At 43.7% G+C, this 19,347-nt stretch overlaps 1 long non-coding RNA gene across 1 annotated transcript; it reads right to left on the reverse strand.

Moving 5' to 3' along the window:
• Window positions 1–6,155: 6,155 nt before the first annotated feature.
• LOC117796336 lies at window positions 6,156–17,753 on the reverse strand. Its single transcript, XR_004620741.1, has 4 exons — window positions 17,619–17,753; window positions 16,334–16,447; window positions 14,156–14,207; window positions 6,156–8,388 (listed from the first exon to the last, which is right to left on the reverse strand). It is a non-coding gene; the product is annotated as an uncharacterized LOC117796336 (long non-coding RNA).
• Window positions 17,754–19,347: the final 1,594 nt, after the last annotated feature.

Raw genomic sequence — 19,347 nt, forward strand, 5'->3', positions numbered from 1 at the left:
CAGGGAGGCCATGTTGTTGGGAGGCTGGACCAGGGACTCTTGTGATGGGTCAAGGCCCTGGGAGTGAGGGCTGAGGTGACCTTGACAGAGCGGTATCCCTGGCTCCAAGTAGAAGCAGAAGAAAGCTCCCTCTGGAGTGAGGTGTCCTCAGTTTGGGTTGATGGATTCAGATGAAGCAAAGGCTCATAGTCAAAGATCACTAACTCTTTGTGAATGAGACTAGGCAGTGAGAACAAGCAATAGCTTTAGAGCCCCAGGGATGACAAGTGTTTGAACTATGTGACTAAAATGTTTAAAGAAATAAAGAATCAAAACATAAAAATGAACAAGCCAAAGAAAATGATCAGGCATATTTGCAAAAGGGAGCTGGAATGCAGATACATGCTTATGTGTGTACCCACCTGCAGGTGTGTGTGTGTGTGTGTGTGTGTGTGTGTGTGCATCTCCTGAAACAGAAAACCCAGTGGGTGGGTCAGACAGGATCCTAGAGAGGAGAAAACCAGTACATTGGAAAAGAGGAAAATCAAAGAAATTACCCAGAATATAACACCGAGAGACAAGTGGTTGGAGAATATGAAAATGAACTTAGGACATACAAACAACAGAACTTGGTTTTTAAAAAATTGGAATCTCAGAAAGAGAAAATACAGAGAATGGAGAAGCAACATTTAAGGAGATGGCAGATGCTGTATTTCAAAACTGATGAGAAATAAAATCTGTGGGTCTAAGGAGCAGGTCTGGACAAGCAGGATAGATAAAAAGTGCTCCATCCCTGGCTACATTTTGAAACTGTAAAAACTCTGAAGTCAAGGAGAAGATTTTAAAAGTGGAGAAGGTTGAGGTCACTACAAAATAACAATTAGCAGGATACGCGGACTTCTCAACAGTATCAGTGGAAGCCAAAGTCAACAGCATGGTATCCACATTTTGGAGACAAAATAACCTTCAATAAAGAATTATATGCTCAGCAAAACCATCTTTCAATAGTGGTGGTGACATGAAGACATGTACGAATAAAAACTGAGAGGTTGCCACCAAGATCCTTGAACACAAAGTATCTTTAAAGCACATTCTTCAAGAAGAAGAAGATCCTTGAGGGACGGTTTGAGATGCAAGAACACATGATAAACAAAAGCAATGATAAGTATTGTGGTGGATTTGTCTTACGTTGACTCGCTAAGCTGAAACGGTATTTCCAAGAACTTCCTTCCCTGCGTGGATCCAGATGGGTGGGGGCCATCAGAGCCATTCTGCAAGAGATTCAGAAGGGGGATGTTTGCAGCAGGAAGCTTCTCTGTAGTAAAGAGCTCCTGCTGCAGCTCATGCACGTGTCGCTCGTCTGCTGGGTCACAGGGTGGAACTTCGGAACACAAAAGTCAAAGAGAAGATCTTCAAAGCAGTGAGCGAAAGTTGAAATGGCCACAAAAGGACAGCACTTAGAATGACCACAGGCTTCTCGGTAACCCCTTCAATGGCAGGTCCCAGCTCCTGTGCTGGATGTGTGTTTAGCACCAGTCTCCTCTGCAGCTCACCCTCACTGGAGTCTCGGAGGTGGTGAGAGGCCGATGTGGTTCCAGCGCGTCCTCATGGTTCCAGCTTGCACCTGGAGGTTTCTGTTTGCCCTTGTTTCTCTCAAGTCGCACGTGTCTTCTATTTTTGACAGCCTCCCCTGCAGACCTGACACAGATTCAATAGCATCGTATAAAAGGTGTAACCAGTTCCCACGATTGAGGAAGATGGGATCCTCAAGGCGAAACTTTTTTTTTTTTAAAGATTTTATTTATTTGACAGAGATAGAGACAGCCAGCGAGAGAGGGAACACAAGCAGGGGGAGTGGGAGAGGAAGAAGCAGGCTCATAGCAGAGGAGCCTGATGTGGGGCTTGATCCCATAACGCCAGGATCACGCCCTGAGCCGAAGGCAGACGCTTAACGGCTGTGCCACCCAGGCGCCCCATCAAGGTGAAACTCTTGTTACATCTTTCCTAGTTTTCAGCTTCTCTGATGGAATCCTGACTCATACACATGCATATAAATTCAAAGACATTCTCAATATAAATTAATAATAGTGTCTAATGTCTAGAGCTAAAAAAAAGGACAGAATTAATATATTGGATGATAATAATCATACGTGCATTGGGAGAGGTGGAATTAAAGTATTCTGAGGTGCTTACGCTATGCACAACCAGAGTTAAAAATTGTCTAACATTAGTTAGGCTTTACCAAATGAAATGTGCAGGGTAAAATTTCAATGAAAATCACCCAAAGAATAGGAAAAGAACACATGTGTTTCCTAATATTTACGTCAAAATGAATAAGAAGAAAGGAAACCAATTTTTTAATTGGCACAGTCAGAAAAGCATGTGACTCTTGATCTCGGGGTTGTAAGTTGGAGCCCCACATTGGATGTAGAGATTAATTAAAAATAAAATCTTCAGAAAAAAAAAAAAGAGGCAAGAAAGAAGAAAAAAGAAGGAGGATTGAAAAAGTGACTTGGCAAAAAATAAATTCAAATATATCAATAATTTTGATACTTTAAACAGTATATGGACTCAATGCACCAATTACAAAATTGTCAGATTAGATTTTTTAAAAATCTAAGTCCATGTGAGTGTCATACACATGAGAGACTCACATAAAATCTAAGGACATGGAAACATGGAAATTAAAAGCATATAAGAAGATATGCCTGACAATTACTAAGCAAAAGACAGCTTGGTGGTGGGGGTGGGCTGGGGGTGTCTCTAGAGACCCACAGTCTATTTTTGTGTAAACTTGGCACAGAGTTAGTGACAGTTCCTGACTCTGAGCTGCATAGTTATGCTCACCAGCCACACTTGTCTCTATTGTTCCCTTATACTTTGTTGCTTTGGGTGTGTGTGTGACTTTTTATTTTTGGCTTTATGAATAACCGAAGTACAAAAATGTCAAAATTGGAGATGAAAAAGCTTTTGCTGATAATGAAGCTGCTGAAAATTGCATCCGTGGGTTTGCTATGATATTAACCGATTTGCACTTTGACACCGATCAATTGGTGGTGGGGAGAAAACTTCTCTCTAGAAAGGCTGATGAGGAGCCACCATTTGGTTACACCATGTGGACTCTTCTTGGTCTGCCAAGTGCTGCAGGTACACACAGGATCCATGTAGAACTAACTGGAAAAAAACCAACATGTGCCATCTTTGAAAGGTGTCCATTATCATGCCAACAAGGCAACACGGGTAACCAGAGATGTTTTCTGACTGACTAATAACTACTTTGTACCAGTTGCAAACTCATTGCAGGCACTCTGGACTGGAAAAAAAGACTTAGGAAACATTATTGTCATTCTTGGAAAAAGGCCATGTACACCTCCTTCCTGAACTTCTCATGAACACTACTGTTTCAGCGTTTAAGTCTCCCCAGTGAGATATGTGTGTCATAGCCCGAGTACAAAGAATTTTAGAATGAAGATAAACACTGCTTTTCAAACTGTGCACTTGCTATAATCACAGAGCCCAAGACTCATGACTCCCCAGAAGAGTTTACCCTTCAGAATGTTATTTACGTGATGGCCAACGTGTGGAATGATGCTGACAAATCAGCACTCACAGAGACTTGACACAGCCTCCGTCTATGGTATTTGAAAAATGAACCTTTCCATAAGGGCTTTAAAGACTTCTCTTTGGGACTAGGAAGAAGATGGTGATATGAAACTTCATTCTTGCACAAGAAATGTATCGGCCTAAAATGTAAGTAAGTTAGAGGAGTCAGTAAGTAAAGAAACGGTAAACTCTATGATTCATCTAGTGCTCATGCCTTGCGTGATGGGGAAATTCTTGAAGTGGTGTTTAGTACAGGTAAGGCTTGGCTGGTCATCATGATGGTGCTGATGACATGAACGCAGATGAAAACATTCCGCTTGCCAAAGTGGTGAATATCTGTGATCAGGTAATAGCCTTGAACGGTTTGCAATTAATAATGTGTAGAAGGTAATGACACATTGCCCAATCCGAAACAGGCTTCTTAGGAAGAAATCTAAGTTAATGGAATATCTCTGGAAAAAGTCATTACTTCCTCCCACCACTCATTTCATTGTTCCCGTACTCTCCTCCAGCACATTGCCCAAATACGGGCCAAATGGTGGGATGACCCAGCACTTCATTCTATGGGATCTGAGTTCTTGGAAGTCTTGTCTTTATTGAGTTGCCTCAGTTTGCCACGGACCAAGACTAGAGGATAAGAAAATAGTGTCAGGCATACACATGAATCACTGTGGTTCCAGACATCACCTCTCTTGCGTAGAAACAACTTAATCTCCTCTCTGGTAATAGGCATCAATAGTTCCAGCCAATATAGTGACTCCTTTCTCTGCCTGTTGGCTCAGTGACACAAGGACCCCAAATGGCTCTAATTTTTAAAAATGTGACTTTATCATATCCCACAAATTTTGATATCTCCGTGTTACTCAGTTGTAAGTGTTCTTTTAATTCAATTATGATTATATTCTTTTTTTAAAGATTTATTTATTAATTTGAGAGAGAAAGAGAGTATGCAGTGGGGGGAGGGGCAGAGAGAGAGGGAGAGAAACCCAAGCAGATTCTGTGCTAATCACAGAGCCTGATGTGGGGCTCATTCTTACAACCCTGAGATCATGACCGGAATCAAAACTGAGAGTCAGACACCAAACCAGCTGCACCACCCAGTTGCCCCATGATTATATTCTTTCAGTTATCAGTTACTTAGTGTGTTTTTAAATTTCTAAATGTGTGAAGATTTAAAAAAAAAGTTTTAATGGTTAAATATAACAATACAGAAAGTGCATAAAAAGAAAAATAGCTGGAAATTAACAGGCTAAGCTTACAATAGCAGAAGTTAAAAAAGGAACAATAGAATTAGCGCAAGGAGAGAAGGAAGATATAACAAAGATAAGCACAGAAGTCAACGTCAACAGCAACAATAAATACAATAGAAAATGATGAAAAAAAGCCCCAAATGGGTTCTTTGGAAAGACTCTGGCAAGACCGATGAAGAGCAAAGAAAAAAAAATGGATAAAAGAAAACAGTGTTAGGAATGAAAAAGGACCATAATGACAGATAAAAGAGAGATTTAAAAGAAACTTGCAGAAATCCATCAAAAGCCATAGATCCTAATTTTAAATTTTATACAAAACAAATACTTAGAAGAATTTATCTTGGTAAACAGGTTTTTTTGTTTGCTTGTTTTATTTATTTGTTTATTTGAGAGAGAGAGAGAGAGAGAACGAGTTGGGGAGGGGCAGAGGAAGAAACAGACTCCCTGCAGGGTAGGGAGCCCGATGCGGGACTCCATCCCAGGACCCTGGGATCATGACCCGAGCTGAAGGCACATACTTAACCGACTGAGCCACCCAGGCGTCCCTTGGTAAACCAATTTTATCAAGAGAACTCGACGCCTGCATTTTCCCTTAAAACTGTTAAATCAGTTGAAGCAGAAGTAATGTGCCTCACTAGGCATGTGCTACAGTTTATGGGTGAATATACCAAACAGTCAAGGAGCAGTTTATGCTAATATCACAAAAACCTTCCAGGAAATAGAAGCTAAAATACTTCCTCAGTCATCTATGCAGCCAGAATTATCCTGATGCCCAAACAGACAAAGATAGTACAAGTAGTAAAAAGAATAAGCTAATTGCATATATGAATATGGATAAACACTTTAGCAAATGAAATGCAGGAGGGTACAGAAAAAATAAGATAATACAAATGACTACATTAGATTTAAGCCAGACGTGTAAGGGAGGTCAAGCATTTAAGCATCTATAAATGTGCGCCACTGCCTAAGATGTTAAAGGAGAAACATTATATGGTCATCCCAACAAATGTGGGAAAAGAAAATTGATACAATTTAGAGATCCATTCATGATTTAAATCACACAAATATGCACGCACACACACACACAACTCTTAGTATACTGGGAATAAAGAGACTTTCTTAAGCTGATAAAGACTGTCTTCAAGAAAACCTATAGGAGCCCCTGGGTGGCTCAGTCGGTTAAGTGTCCAACTCTTGGTTTTAGCTTAGGTCATCATCTCAGGGTCCTGAGATGGAGCCCTATGTCAGGCTCCCTGCTCAGCTTGGAGTCTGCTTTTCCCTCTCCCTCTGCTTTTCCCCGTGCTCGCTCTCTCTCTCTCTCTCATAAACAAAAAAACCCTACAGCAAACATCATTCTTAATACAAAAATATTGGAATATTAGCAGCAGTTTCTTTGAAAGGCAGGAAGAAGGCAAGAACACCTGTTACTGCCCATTTATGCAACACTAGAGGTCCTAGCCAGCTCAGTAGGGCATAAAAAAGAAATTAAAGTATAAGGACTGCAAAGCAAAAGCGTATCTGTCATTATTCACATTTGATATAACTGTCTATATAGACAACCCAAAAGAATGTACAGGCAAATTATTAGATCTGATACTAGAGTTTAGCTATGTGGCAGATGATATTAATCTTAAAAGTTGATTGCCTTTTTATATACCAACAATAAATAATTTAAAAAGAATTTCACATCAATACAATTTTTAAGCTACTTGGAAATAAATCTAAAGGTGTACAAGACCTATACCTATAAGATTACAAAACTCAACTGAAGGATTAAAGACCAAAATAAATGGAAAGACAGCCCATGTTCATGGATAGGAAGCTAATATCATATAAAGTTTTCATTTCTTCCCATTGACCCACAGATATCCATAGGTTAAATTCAATTAGAAAAAATACTCCAATATTTTTTGTTTGTTTTTGTTGTCTTGTTTAAAGTTTCATAAGTTTATTCTAAAATTTAAATAGAAGAATAAAGGACTCAGAATAGCCAATGTACTCCTGAAGAAGAATAAAGTGATGAGACAGGCTTTCTAGAAAGCAAGATTTGATATAAAGCAATGGAAATGAAAAACAGTGTGATATTGGTGCAGGAATTTACAGTCTAACAGTGGAACAAAATAGAGAGCCCAGAAATACCATGCACACATGGTATTTGATATATGAAAGAGGTACCTTTGCAAATCAATGGGGGAAAGCAGGAGCAAAATTTAAAAAAGGTGGATGGACAAATTGCTCAACTGTCTGGAACACAAAATAAAAGAGATCAAATCCCTAATTCAACTATCCCAAAAGGCAATTCTAGATGTATTAAGTCCTAAGAAGGAAAAGCAATACTTTGAGAAGATACATAGGATACTATTTACCTAATCTTGGGCTAGGGAAGGATTTCTTAAAGAAAACAAAAATAAATAAACATTAATACATTTGACTACATTAAACTTAGGATGTCTGTTCATCAAAGACACAGGGAAAACATAAGCCAAAATCTAGAAAACATTTGCAAGACGTATAACTGACAAAAGACTAGTATTCAGAATATATAAAGAATTCCTAGTTGTCAATAAGAAAAATGCAGACAAATATATTTTAAAATGTGCAAAAAACATAAATAAGAATTCCATTACAGAGAAAACAGTCAATAAACATATGAAAATAAACTGTGTAGAAATAAGAGGAAAGTAAATTAATTCAATCTCTTAGGAAAACTGTCATTAGTTTGTGAAGCTGAACATTTCTGTATTTCATGACCCAATAATGAACTCTTGCATGTGACCAGGAGACATTAGCACGAATATTCGGTGGCAGGTCTCTCTGCAAACCCCCCCTCAAGTGCAAACAACCCAAAAACCCGTCTGGAGAACCGTAGTTTCATCCATTAATTACAACACAGTGGTGAAACACACATGAAGACATGAATGATTTTCAGAAACATAATGGAATGAAGAAATCAAGTCTCCAAAGATATATTTCTATTTTGATAAAGCTCAAAAACTATGAGCAAAAAAATAGCAAACACAAAATTCAGGAGAGTGGTTACTTCTGGGAGGGAGGTAAGGAACGCATAGGGAGGAAGACAGATACAAGTGGCTGGTACCGTGTTCTAGTACTTGGGTTTGAGTGATGGGTTCACAGTGATTTGTTATATTATACTTTACAGCTTACATACACGTGACACATATTCTTATCTATGCATCAAGTATGACATTAAAGATACAATTTAGATTAAAAGTTTAACATTGGTTTCCATGGGAAGTTCTTGTTCTCCAATGTCCACAACTTTGGCTTCATTTTGTGTGAATTAAATTACTTGCTACCTTTTTAGATGTTACGTGACACTGATCAGTTCTTTCTTTCCTGGCTCAGATGGGCCATGGCAGGAGAGAGGATGGCAATCGCCCTTCTCTGTGATGATTGGATGGTGCCAGTATTTCCTGGAGGGAGCGGCTTCTACTGTGTGGGTGCCCACGGCTGCAATAGGCAATCCATTAATTTATTGAACCTCAGTGTGTTTTTTGACATTCCGTCTGACAGATGTGATGGAAGCGGGGCTTTCCTGAAAGATAGGGCAGGAGGAGGCTGTGGGCTGGGGAGGCTGGCCTTGGAGAAGAAAGGCTGGGGCAGGAGTCCAAGTCAGCCCTGGGCTGGGGAAGGGTTTCGAAGCTCTTCCCAGGCTGAAAACTTTGGGACTTTCCACCTTTGCGGATCTGGTCAGTGTTCTGTTTCCCTCCAAGCAGTAAACCCTGACAGTAGCCTCGGTTTAGAGGTTTGACTTGAAGGGCAAAGGGGAATGCGAGTAGAGGAAGGAAGGGTGGGTGCTGCTGGGCACAGGGCGGGGGAAGGGAAGTTCATGCTAAAAAGGACAAGGAGGCAGTTCTCCGCCTGGAGGCTGCTGTGAAGAGCAGGGAAGCAAGGGAGGCCCTGAGGCCTGCATGAAAACATGGTCCTGTCACTATCACCTCTTAGCTGGGTAACTTGGGTAAGAGACTCAGTTTCCTTGTATGTGAAATGGGCTAATAAGAGTATCTTCTTTGTCACAGGGTTTTGTAGAATAAGGAGCTCTGTTTTGTCCGTTGCCGGGCACACAGCAGCCACCTAATAAATGCAGACTTCATAAAAAGAAGACCTAAAAAGAACTGACCTAAGCTTTAACGAAAAGCAAAGCATTTGAGCTGGGGACCAGGAAGGCAGGAAGTAAGGGCACAGGGAGGGCTGGCTGGAGCTGGAGGCCATCACAGACACCCTGACCAGATCACGCTGTCCCACGACCCCCTGCCCAACCCGCCCCACAGCAGTTCCTGCAAAGGGAACACCAAACCCTCCGGGAACCGTGTTTGTGGCCTAGCTATTCCCTCTCACTGGACTTTTTACAAGCTGTGTGCTTTTCCTCCTGTGCCTTACGAGAACTTAGCAGGACGTTTCCTGTAAGACAGGAGTGACTTGCTCACCCATTTGACTTTTAAACAATGTACACTTGGACCCAAGTAGCACCGGTTGGGACATCTGGTCTGGGGCGTAGGTGCTTCCTGCTTGGCCAGTGAGGCCTTTGAGAAGCAGCATTGGCTCTTGCAGATCCTTACGTTTTATAAGCGCAGACACCTGGGCAATCGGAATCCTAGAATCCCCATGACTGAATCATAGAACCTCGGAAGATCAGTGTGTGTGTGTGTGTGTGTGTGTGTGTGTGTGTGTGTGTGAGTGTCAGGACGAGGGAGGCAGAGAATGCCAAAACAAAACCTAAGTTGGGTGGATAGATCAAAGTCTTGCACAAAAGCACAAAGCATTTCTGAAGGCTGAATTAGAAAGGCACCCGGGGCTACCTATCCCCATGTCCCAGGGAAGACAGAGGCCATCTGGTAGACACCATGATTGCTAGTCTTTCTGCCCTGTCAGGGAAGGGGTGACCCAAAGATGAAGTCAGATGAAGCCAGATGCTTAATTAACAATTGTTTATGTTCAGATCTCTTGGGCCAAATAACTAGTGTGAACTTTGTGTCTCTGGATTGGACCCTGCTTTATACGATAAATATAAAAGTTAATTATATGTATTGTATTGGGATATAGAAGTCATTGTCTGGCACTTAGAAGATCTGTATTCCAGACCTAAGTCTACCACTAGTATATAATCAAGTAAACGATCCCATGGATTGTCCTCTCTTTTTTCTGCCCCCATCCTCTTGGGTTACAAAGTTCTACCCACTCAACTGCTCTTACTTCCAGGAAATAATAATAATGATGAGAGCATGTATGATGAGTTTATTACGGACCACAAAATTCCTTATTTGCATTTTCTGATTTCGTCTTCAAAACAACCCCATAAAGTAGATACTAGTATCATCTTCACTTTATAGATAAACACTGATACTCACTTAGAGAGGTTAAAAGACTTGCCCAAAGACCCAGAGTTCTGGGTGGCCAGGCCAGAAATCAACTCCATAGTCGACGACTCCAAAATCCACGTGCTTCACCTACTGGCTGCAGTGTTGTGGAAAGAACTAGGCTCTGAGTCACAGCTCTGCCACCAGTGCAAGGAGTGGCCAGGAGGCCAAGAATTGGGTGGCATCATATTGTGAAATGATGACCTGAGGCAGTGGGAGTAGGGGTGAGTTGGGTACTCAAGTCAGCAGTGAAGGGTGGGGGTTGACTGGAGCCCTGGCCATGCCAGCAACACAAAAGGGCACAGTAGACTCTGTGCCAAGAACTTCAAATGAGCTGGGGTTGTGTAAGGAACAGAAGGAACCATCCTCCGCTGGAGAGAGCTGCCATGTCTTCAGAGGCGAGCAGCCTGGAGTCAGAGCTCAGGGTATAGATAGTAGTTCCCTGGGGCCGACCTGACAAAGTACCACAGAATGGGCAGCTTAACTGACTAAAATTTATTGTCTCAGTTCTGGAGCCAGGAGTTGAAAATCAAGGTGTCAGCAAGGTTGGTTCCTTCTGAGGGGTGTGAGGGAAGTGTCTTGTCTGTCCTTTCTTCTTCTTGGCTTGTAGATGGCCGTGTTTCAGGTTCACGTTGGTGCTTTCTGTATGTGTGTCTGTCTCCAAATTTCCTCTTTTGATAAGGACACCAGTCATATTGGATTAAGGGCCTATTTGACCCCATTTGGCCCATAATGACCTCATTTTAACTGAATTACCTCTGTATGAACTCTGTCTCCAAATAAGGTCACATTCTCAGGTACTAGGAGTTAGGACTCCAACATACGAATTTTGGTGGGATGCAATCTAACCCATAACAGGCATGTAGGGAGCAGGCATCAAACAGCCCAAGAGAGAGTGGGCCCTAGCTAGACCATGAGTCCCCCTGGGTACTGGGAGGGGTTTGGAAAAGTTGAGGGGTCAGACAGGGGCATGATTAGGAAGTGTACAGAAGAGCTCTCTGACATGAAGGCCCAGACTTCCGGCGGTGATTGGGGTGAACCAGGAAGTGGATGTGCTGGGCTTGTCCTGATGGTCTCTCGGGGAAGGTGGTGACCAGTTCCAGCTGCCACCGACAGCCGCCCTCTCTTCCACTCTTGGTAGTTCAGTGTCAAGTGGGGAGTGAAACCGCCTCAAGAACGCTCTCAAGAAGCCCTAAAGGATGGGGCACCTGGGTGGCTCAGTCAGTTAAGCGTCTGCCTTCTGCTTAGGTCATGATCCCGGAGTCTTGGGATCAAGTCTTGCATTGGGATCCCTGCTCGGTGGGGAGCCTGCTTCTCCCTCTCCCTCTGCCACTCCCCCTGCTCATGATCTCTCTCTCTCAAATAAATAAATAAAATCTTTAAAAAAGAGAGAGAGATTTCTTAAAAAAAAAAAAGGAAGAAGAAGGGTTAAAGGTGAGTGGGGTTCCTCTTCCTAGAAACAAAGGAGTAGGAATTCTCCCGCAAGGCCATCAAAGCAGAATTAGCATCACTGGGCACCACTGACCATTCTGTACAAGATAAGGGCAGGGTCTATGGAAGTTCTGGAACCTTTGTGACTTCCCTCAATTAACCAGAGTTATTGCCCATTTTTCTTTTGTAATCAGTAGGAAAAAAAAATCCTGGGAACGTAGAATCCCCTCATGGCAGTTTTGAAGCATCCTGCCTCAATGGGTATTGGGGGAACAGGAACCCCTGAGGCTGCAGAGGGAGTGGCCATGTGAGGAGATGGTGATGCAGTGAATTTTAGGAGTCTACAGAAGAAGCACCTGCAGAGAGGACTGGGCTAGAAGGAAGGAGCAGTGCAGGGGGTCAAGGTTCCGGGTCAGCTCCCAGATGGGGGAGGCCCTGATGGCCTTGACTCCTAGGGCTGATGGATGGCCCTGGCCCCAGGATGTTGACCCCACACAAGCTGAATCTACTCGGTTATCTTCATCCGCCTCCCCACCAAATCCCAGCCCCACCCTGCTTCGTCACCTGAGACTGTCTGGTGTGAGAGAATGCATGTGTCTGGTCAGCACCCCCATTTCCATACTAATCACCCCAAGACACATGCTTACCACTTCCTCTGTCAAACTCAGGAGTATATCAGTTCAAAGGAAACAGTTACCCAATAGAGAGAGAGCGGTCTAGAGACCTGAATGAAACCACAGTCTAGAGAGCAAGAGAATCTCATGCAAGGAAGATGCATTTGAAATCGAGAACAGAGTCTGAGCAGTCCATGAGTTCTAGGCAAGTCCCTGCAATGGTGAGGTGGGGTAGCGATTCCCAGGATGGGGTTAAGGGGCCATGTGGGCCTCAAGCCCCCTCTTATGCTTCTGTCAGCTCCCCCAACCAGGGCTAGTGCTCCAGGTTTACCATGACTGTGCAAGGTCCCAGCCCAGCCTGCCTTCTCTGAGCCCAGCACCCTATACCCACCTCTTCTGGCTCCTCTATCCACACCTCTGCCCTCAGGCTGCCCTCAGTTGGAGGCAGCTCCAGGCCTTGAGTCACACTCACAGGATCTGTCTGTCCAGGTATCTCTCCAAGATGCGTCCTGGGTGGGGGGGTCCCTGCATTCTTGTCTTGGGTATGGCCTTCAGCCCCTCAGGACAGGGTTCTCAGTGATGCCCCAGGTCCTCCTTTCCCATGCATGAGGCACTGTCTCCCCACTCCCCAGCTGGAGGTTCAGCTCCATCATTGGCCCTAGGACTAGAGCTGACCTAAGACAGGAGGGATTCACAGGGTCACAGCTATTCTCTAACCCTCCTTGAGACTCTATTCTCACCCCTGGGTCTAGCCTTGTTTTTGAGAACCAGGGCCCATTTATGTGTGGCAGCTGAATTTCTACATACCTCTCCATGCCAGAGGCCGTATCCTAAAAAAGTTCAAGATGATCCTCAACTTGATAAAGAATATCTACAAAAACCTACCAGGCACATAATACTTAATGATGAGAAACTTGAAGCTTTTCCACTAAGATCAGGTATAAGGTATAAGGTATAACACCCTGCTCAGTTCTCCTTTCCAACATTGTACTGGAAGTTCTAGGTAATGCAATAACACAAGAAAAGTAAATACAAGATATACAGATGGGGAAGGAAGAAATAAAACTGCTTTGTTTGCAGATGGCATGATCATCTATACAGAAAATCTGAAAGAATTTTTTTAATCTCCTGGAAATAGTAAGTGATTATAACAGGTTTCAGGATACAAGGTTAATATACAAAAGTCAATCATTTTCTTATAACCAGCTATGAACAAGTGGAATTTAAAATAGAAAACACAGTACCATTTACATTAGCACCTATACAAATGAAATACTTAGGTGTAAATCCAACGAAATATGTATAAAATCTATATGAGGAAAACTACAAAACTCTGATGAACAAAATCAAAGAATAACTAAATAAATGGAGAGATATTGCATGTTCTTGGATAGGAAGATTCAATATTGTCAAGATGTCAAGTCTTTTCATTTGATCTATAAATTCTATTCAACCCCAGTCAAAGGGGTAAAAAACAAAACTGTGAAAGTCTTATAAGATAACATAGGAGGAAATCTAGATGACCTTGGGTTTGGTGATGACTTTTTAGGTACTACACCCAAGGCATGATCCATGAAAAAAATAATTGGTAAGCTGGACTTCATCAAAATTGAGAACATCTGCTCCACAAAAGACAATGTCAAGAGAATGAGAAGAGAAGCCACAGACTGGGAGAAAATACTCACAAAAGACACGTCTGATAAAGGACTGTGATCCAAACTATACGAAGAACTCTTAAAATTCGACAATAGGAAAGTGAACGATCTGATTTAAAAATGGACCAAAGTCTTTCACAAGACACCAAAGATGTACATGGCAAATAAGCATATGAAAAGATGTTCCACATCATAAATCATCAGGGAAACACAAATTAAAACAATGATGAGGTATTACTACCCACCTCTTAGAATGGTCCTAATCCAGAGCACCGACAATACCAAATGCTGGCAAGGCTGTGGAGCAAAAGGAATGTTCATTCATTGCTGGTGGGAATGCTAAATGGTATAGGCACTCAGGAAGACAGTCTAAGGGTTTCTTCCAAAGGAGTAAAAAATGTATACTCGCACAAAAACCTGCAAACAGATGTTTCTGGCAGCTTTGTTCGTAACTGCCAAAACTTGCAAGCAACCAAGATGTCCTTCAGTAGATGAATGGATAAATGAACTGTGGTCCATCCAGACAAGCGGAGTATTTTTCAATTATAAAAAGAAATGAGCTATCAAGCCAGGAAAAGCCATGGAGAAAACCTAAATGCAAATTGCTAAGTGAACAAAGCCAGTCTGGAAAGGTTACATACTGCATGACTCCAACTGTGTGACATTCTAGCAAAATTAAAAGGAGACAAGGGGGGATAAAAAAAAAACTTTCTCCAAAAAAAAGAAGGAAAGACCAAACAATGGAGAAAGTAAAAGGGTCAGTGGGTGCGAGGCATTGGGAGAGGGGTGAATAGGGGGAACACAGAGGATTTTTAGGGCAGGGAGACTATTCTCTATGATACCATTATGGTGGATATGTATCTTTTTTTTTTTTAAGATTTTATTTATTTGACAGAGATAGAGACAGCCAGAGAGAGAGGGAACACAAAGGGGGAGTGGGAGAGGAAGAAGCAGGCTCATAGCGGAGGAGCCTGATGTGGGGCTCGATCCCATAACGCCGGGATAATGCCCTGAGCCGAAAGCAGACGCTTAACCTCTGTGCCACCCAGGTGCCCCAGGTGGATATGTATCTTACACATTCATCCAAACCCTTAGAATGTACAGCACCAAGAGCGAATCCCAATGTAAACTATGGACTCTGGGTGATAATGATGTGTTGACGCAGGTTCATTGATTTTAACAAATGTTCCACTCTGGTGGGGGGGAGACGGAGTAAGGATGAGGTATGGCGGTAATGGGAAATCTCTATACTTTCCCAATCTTTCTGTGAACCTTAATCTTCTCTAAAAAAAAAAAGTCTTGGGGCACCTGGGTGGCTCGGTTAAGCATCCGACTCTTGGTTTCGGCTCAGGTCATGAGGTCATAAGATCGGGTCATAAGACCGAGCCCCACGTCGGGCTCCACACTCAGCACAGACTGTGCTTAAAGATTCTCTCCCTCTTCCTCTGCTCCTCCCTCTGCTCACACACTCTCTCTCTAAAATAATTAAAATTTAAAAAAAATAAAATCTTTAAAAAATAAAATAAAGTCTTAAAAAAATTTTTTTAAAGCTCAAGCGGGAAGCCTGGCTGTCCTGCCCCTCCCGACCTGGCCTCTTAACCTTGCACCTGCTGGTCCTAAGCCCCAGCCCTGAGGCAGGGGACCCAGCTCCCCGTTGACAGCTTGTCCCTCGGAACAAACCTGCTTTCTGTGTCACTGTAATCAGCCTGGGATGGGGACACGCCTGTCCTTGGGCAGCTACGACTGCCTGCCATTAGTAATTGCCTGGAGTCCCTTAGCTCTGCATCTCCTGTTGGGAAACCTTGTGAAACAGGCCCACCTCTCAGAAGAAAGTATCGCTTTTTGGGCAGGGATTTTCCTGTAAACTTCTCACGCGAGGGCAGTTGTTTTATCTGTCTCTGCACAGATAAATGCTGATGGGCTCTTATCTTCCTCATGACTCCAAACCACACAGTTCGGTTCCTGGTATCCCCTTTACCACCTTGGCCCATCCTCAAAAAACAGCAGGCAGTTTCAGGACAGAGATTTGGGTTTCTTCTGCAGTTCTCGATTTGGGGCTCAGAATGCCCCACTGGTGAGTTGGGTGTTGGGTGCTTTTCTGGCCTTGCGAGGGCTAGTGGTCCAGGGCAAAGCCACTGAGATGGTCCACTGAGGGGCATAGGCAGGAGGAAGTGGAATCATCAGGTCTCAAAACATAAATTCTCTGGCTCCGGAATGTCAGACCAGCTTCTCTCCTGCCAGGGAAGCCAATCCCTTGCACAAATCCTGAAAGGGCATCTTCCATGTGCCAACAGCAACTGCCCTTGGAGGCCGCATCTCCCTTAGACCTGGTGCTGCCCTCCATCCATCCCTCCCAGGACTCTGGGGTTACCATCACCAGACCCTGTGATTCTCTCCTTTAAATATGTCCAGAATCTACTTACCCTTCTCTCCTCCTTGTCACCACCAGAGCCCCAAGCATCCTCTTCCTCCTGGTGACTGCCTGCTCAGTGGCGTCCCTGTCCCCGGTGTATTCTCAGCATGGCAGCCTGAACCATCTGTTCAAAAACCAAATCTGGTTGTATTACTCCCCTGATCGAAATTCTCATAGCTTGTCAGTGCCTGTAGGATAAAGTCCCAAATTCTCACTGTGGCCCCAAAGCCCCCCAGAACCTGAGCTGTCACCATATCTCCATCTCCTGACATCCCTGCTCTTCCCTCCTCCCTCTGTGCATTTCACCCCCTGCTCTTCTCAGTTCCCAAATGCCTCATCTCAGAGACTCTTATCCAACACTTTTCCCTCCCAACCAGTTCCTATGCACCTTTCCAGCCTCAGTTTAAATGAAACTTCCTTCGGGGTGCGTTCCCTAAACCTCCAGACGAGATTAGGCAGCTCTGCTCTCTGCTTCCCCTAGCAGCTACACTTTTCTATTACAAAGCTTTGAAAGGTTCATCACACTTTCGCTTGTTGTCTCTGTCTTAAACAAAACTTTGGGCTTCACAAAGGCAGGATCATAGCTGTCTTATTCAGTGCTCAGTTCTCATGCTCTGCATAGTGGCCAGAAAATTGTAAGAGCTTAATAGATTGTCCGGTTAGGGTTGCGTTAGTCTGCAATGGCTTCATTTTATTTTCACAGAATAAATCTGGAAGTGAGGGATACCAGTGTTGGTCCAGGGCCTTGATAATGCCTGAGCCAGCGTGTGAATCGTTCTCTTGGTTTTTCCCTCATTCGTGTTGCTCCATGGTTGGAAGATAGCTATGCTCCAGGCTTCAAGTCCATGTTCAAGGACTGAAGGAGGCAGAGGAAGGGAAGGGCAAAAGACCATCTCCTTACAAATCTATGTCTTTTTATTGCGAAGAGGAGCTCTTTCCAGCTGACTGCCGTTTTTGTTTTGATCAAAACAGGGCAGATATTCATCCTTAGGCTAATCACTTCCCAAACAGAAGGAGGCTTCCAAAACTGCTTTATTAAATCATTCCTCTTCTTCTTTCTTCTTCTTTCTCTTCTTTCTCCGTCTTCTCCTCCTCCTTCTCCTTCTTCTTCCTTCCTTCCTTCCTTCTTCCTTCTTCTTCATTTTTAAAATCATGGTTCTTCGTGTGGATGGCAATAAAGAATCACCTTCCCTGAGCACAAGACATCTTCCCAGAGACCAAAAAAAGAAAAAAGACAAGAGAAGAAATAGGGTGAAAAGAATACAGAAATTATCTATTACTATGTATTGAATTACCCTAGTGCTTAATGACTTCAAGCAATAGACATCATCTCACATCTTCTGTGGGTCAGAAATTTGGGAGCAACTTGGTTATGTGGCTCTGGCGCAGGATGTCTTATGAGGCTTTAGTTGAGCTGTCGGCTGGGGCTACGCTCGTCTGAAGGCTGGAGCTGGAGGAGGCCCTTCCAAGCTGGCTCATCTCTTTGTAGGTAAAAGGTTTCAGTTCCTTGCCATGCGGGTTTCTCCATAGGGCTGTTCATGACATGGCAGCTGGCTTCTCCAGGCTGAGCTATCTGGATGGGGGTTTGGGGTGTGAAGAGAGAGAGATGGAGAGAGAGAGAATGAGTAAGCAAAGATGGAAACCACAGTGTCTATTATAATATCAGAAATGACACGTCATCTCCTGCTGTCTTCCATCAGTCAGACAGACCAGTCCCGGTGCAGTGTGGGATGAGACTTCCTGAACGTGACTTCAGGAGATGGGAATCATTACGGAAGAAGCTAACACAAACCCGTAGAGTAGACAACAGACCTCGGCTGCCACAGTGTGTGTTTGTTGAGTTGAACTGTATTGAAAGGAAGGAAATGAGTTGAAATTAAGTGTTCCTGTTTTCGGGGTGAAGAGAAGGAACAGATTAAGAAAGCTCACAATAATTTCATGCCTGCTAGATGCTAGCCATCTATATAGGTAACTTCACGGGCTTTCCCCAACAGCGTTATAGCAGGTAGGTGGATATCTCCATTGTCTTGATAAGAGCACGAGGGGGGGCCAAACCTCAGTATGCCGTCTCTGCATCTGACCCTCCAAAGCCATCCTAACCCACAGCTGGCTATGTATCTGTGATACTTGGATTCACTGAGTCTGTTTGATTCTCCTTCGTGAACTTGAACAAAGGAGGCATAGTGAGAGAGTGAAGATCTGCTAGTGGGAATGGAAGTTGACACTGGTGATGGACACTGATATACCCCTGAGATGCCCCGTCAATGAAGGACTGGTACCCCAGGGGCTGGAAGTGCTGTTGCCTTGACCGACAACTCCTTCAGGGACCGTTCAACAGAATCTATGATACCGGAGCTATCAGTGGTGGGAAAAGGTGCGTGTGGCAAAAGCCCCAATGAGAGAATCATAATGGAGACCCCTGGGGCAAGCTTATACCAACTGCAATGGAGAATGATATGCCTTTTGGAAAATAATTCTTTGCATGCTGTGGGACCCTAGCAGACTCTGCTTGATTATGGGACACCCCGTGACTGTGTGGCCAATTCATGAATTGTTCTGTCAAACACACCAAGTCAGGATGTAGGGCCGGCCCAGGGTATTAGGTCATCAGATGGAAGTGGTCTACCTGGGATCAAACATGAACAGGACTGGGGGGCATAAAATAAGCAAGCTGCATGAGCACGTGGCTTGTCTGCACCAATGCCTCTCCCTTAGCTCATGCTTGATTGCACAGCTTGGAAAGGTCCCTTAGGACGAGCCAATAGAGGAAGAAAACACTAAGCTTGATTCATAGATGGGTCAGCTGGGTATGTGGGTGCCAGCAGTAAGAGCATACTGTTTGCACTGCAGGCGCACATGGGAGTGGTCTTGTAAAACAGTGGCAAGGGAAAATCCTCCAATGGGCAGAGTTTTAGGTGGAGCATTTGGCCACTTACTTTGCATGGAAATAAAATAAATATAGACTTATGGGTGAGGCTGTGGTTGGACGTGCATCACAGCTCAGCTTCGGCTGCCAGCCCTGCT

The sequence above is a fragment of the Ailuropoda melanoleuca genome, chromosome 15 (assembly GCF_002007445.2).
Source record: "Ailuropoda melanoleuca isolate Jingjing chromosome 15, ASM200744v2, whole genome shotgun sequence".
Classification (NCBI taxonomy): Eukaryota; Metazoa; Chordata; class Mammalia; order Carnivora; family Ursidae; genus Ailuropoda; species Ailuropoda melanoleuca.